This window comes from Microtus oregoni, unplaced genomic scaffold, assembly GCF_018167655.1.
Source record: "Microtus oregoni isolate MIOR12 unplaced genomic scaffold, Mior012 000018F_ref0000195, whole genome shotgun sequence".
In the NCBI taxonomy this organism is placed as follows: domain Eukaryota; kingdom Metazoa; phylum Chordata; class Mammalia; order Rodentia; family Cricetidae; genus Microtus; species Microtus oregoni.
Genome location: NW_024543077.1, coordinates 41,236,266 through 41,247,955, shown reverse-complemented (window position 1 = coordinate 41,247,955; position 11,690 = coordinate 41,236,266).

Here is an 11,690-nt window from a genome sequence, read left to right as displayed (position 1 = left end):
TCTCTCTCTCTCACACACACACACACACACACACACAAACACAAACACTAAATATACAATAAAAGGAAGCATAACACCTTTACTCAGGGGGCAGAGTGAACTCTGAAAGTTTTCCAGGCAGGGCTATAGAGAGAGATGCTCCATGTCGGGCTGAAGAGATAGTTTAGGTTCAATTCCCAGCATCTACATGGCAGCTCACAGCTGTCTGTAATCCAGGAGCCCGAGAGCCATGGCAAAAACACAAATGCACTTAAGATAAAAATAAATAAATTTTTTAAACGTGGGGGGGGGGAGACAGAATATAAGAACAAACTGAGAAACAAGGAAAGATAGTGTTGGCTGGCTGGCTGGCTGGCTGGCTGGCTGGCTGGCTGGCCGGCTGGCTGGCTGGCTTTCAGTTCCCTGACAGAAATAAGCACATTATGGAGGAACCACAAAGTTGTTACACTATGTGGGTGTGATGAGGAGAGATTGTGAGTGTCCTGTCAGAACAAAGTTAGTCCCATAGTTGATGAAATTCATTATCCCAAAAATTCAGCAGAATATATCCCAAGTTTGCAAATGTGTGATCAGCTTGTGACAGGTTGGGCTGGAGATGCTGAGAACTGGGGAGCCCTCAATGCAAGACCAGATACTCGTTCCCATGAAGAGAGAGGGAGGGAGGGAGGGATCATTCATTCATTCCTATACTCAAGTTTAAGAAAAGATGAGTGGCTATGGAGAGACCACTCACAGATATGAAAAATCATTTCCTAAAAATCAAATTTCTCAGTCACTATGCAACTGCTATGGTGCTTCTCCTAGATAGAACAAAACACACACACACACACACACACACACACACACACACACACACACACAAAGGTGAACCAGGGAAAAGCTTTCTAAGCCTTTAAGGATGCACCGTGACTTCAGAGACCTCAGGGAGTATAGGGATGGGTGCTTGATGCTTCAGACTCATGTCATTGAAGGACATAACATAGTCTGGATTCACAGAGATTCACAACACAGAGCCATTGTCACTTACCCAGAGCTAACAAGAAATTGCAGTCTCAGCCGGGCTGTGGTGTGTGCATGCCTTTAATCACAGCACACACACAGATCTCTGTGAATTCAAAGATGGCCTGATTTACAGAGTGAGTTTTAGGACAGCCCAAGATACACAAAGAAACCCTTTCTTGAAAAACAAAACAAAACAGCAAAAGAAAGAAAGAAAGAAATGGAAAAAGAAAAAAAAAAGGCAGTCTCTTCCCACTCTCTCATCCATTGGCTCTTAAAGAGCTCTCAAGCTGGGCTGGAGAGATGGCTCAGTGGTTAAGAGCATTGCCTGCTCTACCAAAGGTCCTGAGTTCAATTCCCGGCAACCACATGGTGGCTCACAACCATCTGTAAAGAGGTCTGGTGCCCTCTTCTGGCCTTCAGCCATACACACAAGACAGAATATTGTACACATAATAAATAAATAAATGAAATTAAAAAAAAAAAAAGAGCTCTCAAGCTGAACTGGAGACCAGGGTGTCATTCATAACTGGGAAGCTAGAAACCTTAGGGGATCACAGGAGTCAGACTGACTGCAGCACTTGATGCCTCAACCCTGCTAATGGCTGTAATATAAGGCATGGTAAAATATGGGCTTTGGGCCTTTCGGGCGCGGTAGCCATCTTTCAGTAACTCGCCAAAATGACAAACACAAAGGGAAAGTGGAGGGGCACTCGCTATATGTTCTCTAGGCCCTTTAGGAAACATGGAGTTGTTCCTTTGGCCACGAATCTACAAGAAGGGCGATATTATAGACATCAAGGGAATGGGCACTGTTCAAAAAGGAATGCCCCATAAATGTTACCACGGCAAAACCGGAAGAGTCTACAATGTCAGCCAGCATGCTGTGGGCATCATTGTAAACAAGCGGTTAAGGGCAAGATTCTTGCCAAGAGAATTAATGTGCGGATTGAACACATCAAGCACTCGAAGAGCAGAGACAGCTTTCTGAAGCGGGTGAAGGAGAACGACCAGAAGGAAAAGGAAGACAAAGAGAAGGGCACCTGGGTTCAGCTCAAGCGAACCCAGAGAAGCACACTTCGCGAGGAAGGAGCCTGAGCTGCTGGAGCCCATTCCCTACGAATTCATGGCCTGATGTACAAAAAGTAGGCAGAGCGCTACTCCCCTTTCTCTATTATTATTGCTACACAACGAAAAGGACCGGGGGGGGGGGGGGGGGGGGGGGGGGTGATGTGCAGTGCTGGTATTGAAATCTCACTGACTCCTTCCGCACTCCTTGTCAATTCCCGACTTTGTCAAATCAACTATCGTGAATCTTTGATGTGGGTTGGCCCTTTAGGAACTCAGAGAAACAAGACAGACCTATTTCATTCCAGAAACCTCCCAGTTCCTGAGCCCTAGCCCTGGAAGTCTCAAAGCCATCACATCCAGAAATCTCTCTAGTCCCTGCTAGTGGTGAACTCACTTCGTCTTCCCCAGGACCACTAATTATTTCTCCGTGTTTTCCTCTGAGATCTGAGGTCAGCTTTCTTCTTCCTCCCTCTGGCCTCTCCATGATCTCCATTCTCTAGACAACATGTCTAGAACTGAGTCTTATAGGCACCGAGAGAGTGTATCTTGAGGGCACTTGGCGTTTCTAGGACACGAGTGACATCACAAAATTCCGAGAGCTCTCCGGGATACCGTAGAATTTCCAGAGAAGGGACTGCTGATGTCGTGAGGCACGGCCTTTACCTCGTTGCTAATATTTCTCCCCGAACTGACCAACCGACCGACTGACCGGAAACCTGAGGTTTCCTTTCCAGGAGTCTCTCCTGCGACACAGAGGGAGCCATTCAGGATTTCCTCCTTCCAAAACCAGAAATTTCTCTCTGCTTCATTAAAATCTTTTCACTACTTCCTTCACCCATGGGGAGTTAGTTAGTTGAACACTCACTTTTTTCATGAATGTCCCTTCCTCCCTCTCCGGAACATCTCATATTACTGATTCATACTCAGTAAATCAGTAATATGAGAAATTAGGCCAGGAGGACACGGAAGATGAGGGTTGAGTCCTCTGAAGTGAACAAGCACTTAGGGAAGGCTAAACTTAAGGGAATTTGACTCTGAGTGGCAAGACATGAATAGCTGCTGCCAAGGCACAGATGCAGGCATCGGGCTGAGGCACCAACTGGGCCCTTGGCATCCTCCTGCATCATCAGAGCTGTGTGAGAAACTCAGACCAAAGGAGGGCCGTGTTCAAAGGGAGAGGGCATTTTCTATGGATGGCTGCCAGCTATCTCTTGGCTTCTGTAAGTACAGGAACTCAACAAAGACAGAGACATGCCAGACAGGAGGTTTTGGTAAAAATCTGAACTGAACTGAATAGAAACTGGCTATTACGTATTAGTGTTTTCAGAGTTATGTCTGAGGAACAAAATACTTAAATAAAATAAAACCAAATCCTTAAAAAACATCCAGGTGTCCTCTGAGGGGGCATGGAAAACAAAACAAAACAAAACAAAACAAAAAGATAAGAGGGATTTTAGTTGTTCCAAAAACCCTCAGAGCCGGGCGGTGGTGGCGCACGCCTTTAATCCCAGCACTTGGGAGGCAGAGGCAGGTGGATCTCTGTGAGTTCGAGGCCAGCCTGGTCTAGAAGAGCTAGTGCCAGGACAGGCTCCAAAGCTACAGAGAAACCCTGTCTCGAAAAATCAAAAAAAAAAAAAAAAACCCTCAGGAACAAAACTTCCCCAGGAGAATAGCAAGAGTTCATTGGGAAACTGTCTGTCTCCTGTAGCATCGTTTCAAGTTTTTCTAACTTGAGACTGGATGGTGTCAGCTGTAAGATTTTCATCTTTTACGCTCACAGTGAGATTCTAGCCATTTTTCTTTTTTTATTGAGAGATGGACACATGTTCCCTCCCTCTAGTTCTATTGGCTGTACAGCTTTGACCAAGAAAGAGGGTTGTATTTCATCAAAGAATTTCTCTCCATTTTATGTTTCACCCACTTTTGATTGCTATTAAGTGCAATCTAGCTGGTTTGTGGTGTTTCAGGAACACTTTCCTTATTCTTCTGGGTTGTGTGTGTGTGTGTGTGTGTGTGTGTGTGTGTGTGTGTGTGTGTGTGTGTGTTTGGTTTTGTGAGGACAGGGTTTATCTAGGAACAGTCCTGGAATGTCCTTGGTAGGTGAGGCTGGCCTTGAACTCCCCCTGCCTCTCTGTCATTTCTTCCTACTTGGTGTGTGTTTGGTTGCTGTTTTGAGTTTTCAGATCTCCTGAAAAAAAGATCAAGATCATTTCTTTCCTAAACTCTGTGTCCTGGGGACACAAGCATTAAAGGGTGTGGCTACAGCTCCACTGGACCTCTTTGATATGGATATCTGCAGCCTTTCCTGTTGGAGTTGGGAAATTGAAAGTTGTTGACTTGAATTCACTCATTGCAAAAAAAAAAAAAAAAAAAAACAAGAAAGAAACAAAAAAAACCCCACCCTTATTTATTTTATTATTTCACATTTTAACTTGATTTTTTTTTCTTTTTTTGAGACAGGAATTGGCTTTTTATTTATGCTCCAGACAATCTATCTCACTACATGGCCCAGGACTTCTTTCTGAACGCTTCCATGGTAGTAGTCAGCTGCCCAAAATATACTGCTGCTGCTGCAATTTTAGAAAAAAATTAAATAAAAATAAATAACCTGAGATAAACAAAGAAAAAAAGGAAAGCACCTATTTTTCCTTCCTTCCTTCCTTCCTTCCTGTTTTCTTCTTTTATTATTTTTTATTTTTGGTTTCTCTGTATAATACCTTTAACTCACTATATAAACCAGGCTGTCATCTTGGTGACATTATGGTTTTGTTTTTTCTTATTTCTGGTCTGAAAATTGACAAATTGACATTTCTTCTCCCTCTCTCTTTCTCATTTAATTCATGTTTTATTTTATGTATTTATTTATTCATTTATTTATTTATTTATTTATTTTTGTTTGTGTTTTGGTTTTGATTTTCAAGGCATGGTTTCTCTGTTGTCTTAGAACTAGCTCTTGTCGACCAGGCTGTCCTCAAACTCCCAGAGATCCAACTGCCTCTCTGCCAGATATGGAACCAGTCATCTTGGTTAGTTCAAAAGCCACCCCATAAACACATGTGCGCGTGTTTATGACATGAACACGTGAGACATGAACACGTGAGAAACAGGAAGGAACGAGGAGTGGTGTCCACTCTCTCATTAAATGCAGGCCTGCCTGCAGTGATTGAAAGAATCAGAAATGGAGAGATGGAATTTCTGGACTTTCCAGAAACCACATGGTGGAAATCTAGTGCCCTCTTCTGTTGACAGGGCCTAGATGTGCATATTTGCTGTTTTCTGGTTGAAGCTGGGAAACAGTACCTTCTTGCTGAAGTTGGATAATTGTTGAATTCAGCCATTTTCAGGTTTCATAGAAAACAAAACAAAACAAAAAGTCCCTTCTTTGTTTTATTTCACATTTTAATTTGATTTTTTTTTTTTTTGAGACAGGACCTGTCTTTTTATTTGTGTTTCAGACAAACTATTTTACTACATGGCCCAGGACTTCTTCTTTCTGAACACTTATGCTGCAAATACAATCTTTTTTTTTTAATTAATTATTTATTATGTATACAGCATTCCTTCCATGCATGACTGCAGGCCAGAAGACCCCATTACAGATGGTTGTGAGCCACCATATTGTTGCTTGAATTGAACTCAGGACCTTTGGAAGAACAGTCAGTGCTCTTAACCTCTGAGCCATCTCTACAGCCCCTGAAAATATAATCTTAAAAGAAAAAGTAAAATTAAAATGAATGGCCTGGAATTAACAAAGACAAAAAAGGGGGGAAAAACCCTGCATTTTCTTGCTTGCTTGCTTTTTTTTTCTCTTCTTTTAGTATTTTTTGAGGCACGGTTTCTCTGTGTAACAGCCCTAGCTGTCCTGGAACTCAGTTTATAGACCAGGCTGTCTTGTTGGTAACGTTCTCTTTTTATTCTTATTTCCTATCTGTAAATCCACATTTCTCTCTCTCTCTCTCTCTCTCTCTCTCTCTCTCTCTCTCTCTTTCTCTCTCTTTCTCTATCTCTCTCTCTCTCGCTTTCTCTCTCTCTCTCTCTCTCTCTCTCAATTTATTAATTTCTTGTTTGGTTTTGTGTTTTACTTTATGAGACAGGGTTTCTCTGCTGATTTGGAGACTGTTCTTGGAACTAGCTCCTTTCTTGTAGACCAGGCTGGCCTAAAACTCCCAGAGATCCTGCCTCTGCCAGATATGGAGCCAGTGCTCTTGAATGCCTTCATCTGGTGAGGTCAAAATATACCCCCCCACACACACACCAAACACAAACACAGGCACAGGCACAGGCACACCCAGAGACACATAAATAAACTTTTAAATTAAGAGCCTGGAGAGCTAGTTTCTTGGCTCTTCCTGAGAAATTGGGTTCAATTCCCAGCACCTGCATGGTTAAATAAAATAAATCATAAAAAAAATTCTTTAAGAAATTGAAATTAAACTACACAACTGGAAACACTGTCTCAACTAAAAGTAAAATAAAATGTAAAAGAGTGCATGCAGTGCTAAGTGCAGTTATGAAAATGTTTGGAAATATGACACCTTCCCTGTCTCCCCCACATACACAGGCACACCGAGAGAGAGGTTTAAATAAATGTGGTGGTGGCACATGCCTTTATTCCCAGCACACAGGGGGCAGAGGCAGGTGAATTTCTTGGGAGTTGGAAGCCAGCCTGGTCTACAAGAGCTAGTTCCAGATTAGCTAGGACTGTTACCCAGGGAAACCCTGTTTCGAAAAACAAGACAAAAAAATTAAAATTGAAGTAAATGTACAAGCCAAAGCTACAGGCCCTGGCCTCCACTCCTGTCCCTGAGGGCACCTGGTAAAAGTGAGAAGGCAGATTTCAGAGACTAGTAAAGTTCAAGGTCACCAGCCCTTCCTAACAGCTAGAACTCCTTGCTGAACCATTAAAGGGTGAGTCTAAGGCGGGCAGTGGTGGTGCACGCCTTTAATCCCAGCACTCTGGAGGCAGAGGCAGGCAAATCTCTGGGAGTTCCAGGACAGGCACCAAAGCTACAGAGAAAACTTGTCTTGAAAAGCCAATAAATAAATAAATAAATAAATAAATAAATAAATAAATAAATAAAATAAAGGGTGAGGCTACAACTTGATTGGTCTGCTTAGATATGTATTTTTTTTATTTTATTTTATTGTTTTTTTTAGATATGCATATTTTTGTTATAGTCGTTTTTTTTTTAAATTTATTTATTATATTATGTGTATAGCATTCCTTCCACGTGTGCCTGCAAGCCAGAAGGGGGCACCAGGTCTCATTATAGATGGTTGTAAGCCACCATGTGGTTGCTGGGAATTGAACTCAGGACCTCTGGAAAAGCAGTCAGTGCTCTTAACCTCTGAGCCATCTCTCCAGCCCTGTTATAGTCGTTTTTGTTTTACTGGGCAGGAAAAGATATCCAAGTGGGAATTTTTCCACAGCTGCTTTAATTTTCTCAGACTCTGTATTTAGTATGAGAAGTGGGGTGTGGGGTAGGTTGTACAAACACAACTACTGAAGAAAAGAAACCCCAAGAAAGCAAGCGAGTGGTTGCCATGGTGAAATGTCTTTGAAAGGCATTTAGGTGACTGGGAACTGCCCTTGCTGCCTCCCTCCTTTCCTCCCTCTCACCAAGCCATAATTGTGGCAGCCCCTTGGCCCACATAGTCCTTTCACTGATCGGTCAGACACACTCTTTGTTTTATTTTTTAATTTTTGAATTGTGGGTGAAGTCAATTAATTGAGCTCTTAGATTATTATCATCATCATCATTATTATTATTTGTTTATTTGTGGTTTTTCCACATAGGGATTCCCTTTGTATGCTTGTTTGCCCTGGAACTCACTTTGTAGACAAGGCTGGCCTCAGACTCACAGAGATCTACCTCTACCTCTGCCTCCTAGTGCCGGAATAAAAGGCCTGTACTAAACACACTTTTAGTTTCTCTGTGTCTGTCGTCGCTTTGCCTGCAGAACAAGGTAGCCTCAAACTCACAGCGATCTGCCTGCCTCTGCCTCTCCTGATCTCTGAGGGCTGAGAACTGAGAATAAAGAAATGTGCTGCCACCATTACCCAGCTAGGCAGCTGCCCAAAATATACTGCTGCTGCGGCAGCAATAAAAAAAAAATAACCTGAGATAAACAAAGAAAAAAAGGAAAACACCAGTTTTTCTTCCTTCTTTCCTTTTTTCCTTCTTTTCTTCCTTCCTTGTTTTTTTTTCTGTTTTCTTCTTTTATTATTTTTTTGGTACAGGGTTTCTCTGTATAATACCTTTAACTCACTATATAAACCAGGCTGTAATCTTGGTGACATTATGGTTTTGGTTTTTTTCTTATTTCCTGTTTAATCATTTCTCTCTCTCTCTCTCTCTCTCTCTCTCTCTCTCTCTCTCTCTCACACACACACACACACACACACAGAGAGATTTAATTTATGTTTTTTATTTTTGTTTGTGTTTTTGTTTTGATTTTCAAGGCAGGGTTTTCTCTGTTGCTTTGGAGCCTGTCTTTGGAACTAGCTCTCGTCGACCAGGCTGGCCTCAAACTCCCAGAGATCCACCTGCCTCTCTGCCAGATATGGAACCAGTCCTTTTGAATGCTTTCATCCTTCCTGGTCATTAAAAATTTGAAATGAAAACTAAGTTCTACACAACTGGAAAGACTGTCTCAAATAAAAGTTAAATAAAATGTTCTGAAATAGGGCACCTTCCATGCCCCCCCCCCCCCCCCCACCAAGGACACACTTGGGTGCAGACCAAGAGATACAAACAAAATTTGAAATGAAACTAAATGTACATGAAATTAATAGAATGAGATACTAAAAACTTAGTTGGATTGTCACTGTGGTGCACATCTTTTATTCTATCATCCAAGAGACAGAGACAGGTGTACCTCTGTGAATTCCCAGGTTTTGGAGAGAGGCTCCCATCCCAAATTAAAAAAAAAAAAAAAAAAAAAAAAATATATATATATATATATATATAAAAGTTCAACCAAAAAAAAAAAGAAGGAAGAAAAGAAGAAAGAAACATTATGAACTGTCTCCTTGTTTCTAGAAACTTGTTTTGATTTGCATTTCTCTGATGACTAAGCATGTTGAACATTTCCTTAAGTGTCTTTCAGCCATTTTAGATTCCTCGGTTGAGAGTTCTCTGTTTAAGTCTGTACTCCATTTTGTGAGTTAGATTATTTGTTCTTGAGATGACCAATGTCTTGTGTTCTTTGTATGTTTTGGAGATCAGACAGACCTCTGTCTGATGTGGGGTTAGTGAAGATCTTTTTCCATTCTGTAAGGCCGTCATTTTGTCTTGTTGGCCGTGTTCTTTGCTTTACAGAAGCTTTTCAGTTTCAGGAGGTCTCTCTCACTTATTAATTGTTTCTCTCAGTGTCTGTGCTACTGGGGTTCTATTTAGGAAGCGGTCTCCTGTGCTGATGCGTTCAAATGCGTTTGATATTTTTATTTTTATATTCTTTTATTGTGGATGAAGTCAATTATTTGAACTCTCAAATATTTTTATTGTTATTATCTCTTTATTTGTTTGTTTATTTGTGGTTGTTCAACATAGGATTTCGTTGTGTGCCCTTGTATGCGTATGCCCTGGGACTCACTTTGTAGACAAAACTGGCCTCAGACTCACAGAGAGCCATCTGCCTCTGCCTCCTAATGCTGGGATTAAAGGCTAAACAACCTTTTTTATATATTTATTTTCCTAATAATTTATTTTATCGGCATTGGTGTTTTGCCTGCATGTATGTCTATCTGAGGGTGTCAGATCTTGGAGTTACAGACAGCTGTTGACTGCCATGTGGGTGGTAGGAATTGAACCTGGGTCCTCTGGAAGAGCAGTCAGCACTCTTAACCGCAGAGCCATCTCTCCAGCCCCCACCTTTTTTTTGAAAACAGGGTTTCTCTGTGTCACTTTGCCTGTCCTGAATCTCAATCTGCAGAACAAGGTAGCTTTAAACTTACAGTGATCTGCCAGCCTTGGTCTCCCTGATCTTGAAGGTGTTTTATCATCTCTCTCTCTCTGTCTGGCTATCTATCTATCCATTCATTTATTAGTTTATGTATTTGTTTATGTGTTTATTTATGTATTTATTTATTTTTGTTTTCTGAGACAGGATTTCTCTCTAGCTTTTGAGTCTGTCCTGGATCCAGACCTGGTCACAGCTGTACCTGAAAATAAAATAAACAAACAAACAAACAAAAACAAAAACAAAGCAAAGCAAAAGCCAGGCAGGACTCTCTGGTTGACCTTCCCTTTCCCCCTCCCCCACGGGCTCCTCAGAGGCAGTGAGGCCTCCGGCAGGGAATCCACAGAGCCTCTGCCCAAGGCTCTCCAGGGAACCCACTCTCTCCCTTTCCCCCAGCCCCAGGGCTGCCAGCCACATCTATCTCAGGCAGAGATGGCGGGCACTCTGGCTATCCAGGATGTGACAGACACAGACACAGAGAAGCAGGGAGGAAAGTTGCCCACTCTCTCACTAGATGCAGGCATGCAGGAGGAACAATGAAAGAATGAGAACTGGAGAGATGGAATTTCTGGAATGTCCAGAAACCACATGGTGGGGATCTAGTGACCTCTTTTGGTGACAGGGAGTACAGCACAGATTTGGGTTCTTGTGCTCCTGAGATGTAACCCCCACAAGGCAGCAGCTCATAAGTGATTGTAAATCCAGTTTCACACGACTGCACATAAAATAAAGTTAAATAAATCATAAAAAAATTCTTTAAAAATTTGAAATTAAAATAAGTTCTACACAACCAGAAAGACTGTCTCAAATAAAAGTAAAATAAAATGTTCTAAAATAGGACAACTTCCCTGCCCCCCACCCCCACAGGGACACACTTGGTGCAGACCAAGAGATACAAACAAAATTTGAAATTAAACTAAATCTACAAGAAACTGACCCTGGTTATTGTGGTGCACATCTGTGAATTTCCAGGCTTTATAGAGAGGCCCCCAACCCAAATAAAAAAAAATATATAAAAGTTTAACCAAACACACCCCCCCACACACACAAAAAAAAAAAAAAAAAAAGGAAGGAAAGAAAGAAGAAGGAGACATTATCAACTGTCTCCTTGGTCCTAGAAACTGGACCATGGGAGTTTAGGACCTATAAGACAGTGCACGAGTCTTGTGATCTCACTTGGTAGATGAGTCTGGATTTTAACTCACAGATGTCCTTCTGCCTGTGTCTCCCATGTGTCTCCCATAAAGGGTTCCCTAATTCTTGAATGGCATACCGAAAGTAGTTATTTCTACTTAGTTTGCGTTTGATTTTTTTTTTTTTTAAATATTTATTTATTATGTATACAATATTCTGTCCGTGTGTATGCCTGCAGGCCAGAAGAGGGCACCAGATCTCATTACAGATGGTTGTGAGCCACCATGTGGTTGCCGGGAATTGAACTCAGGACCTTTGGAAGAGCAGGCAATGCTCTTAACCACTGAGCCATCTCTCCAGCCCCCTGCGTTTGATTTTTTTTAAAAAAATCCATGCCTATTTATTTATTTATTTTTGGTTTTTCACGACAGGGTTTCTCTGTAGCTTTGGAACTAACCCTTGTAGACCAGGCTGGCCTCAAATTCACAAAGATCCACCTGCCTTTGCCTCCCAAGTGCTGGGAT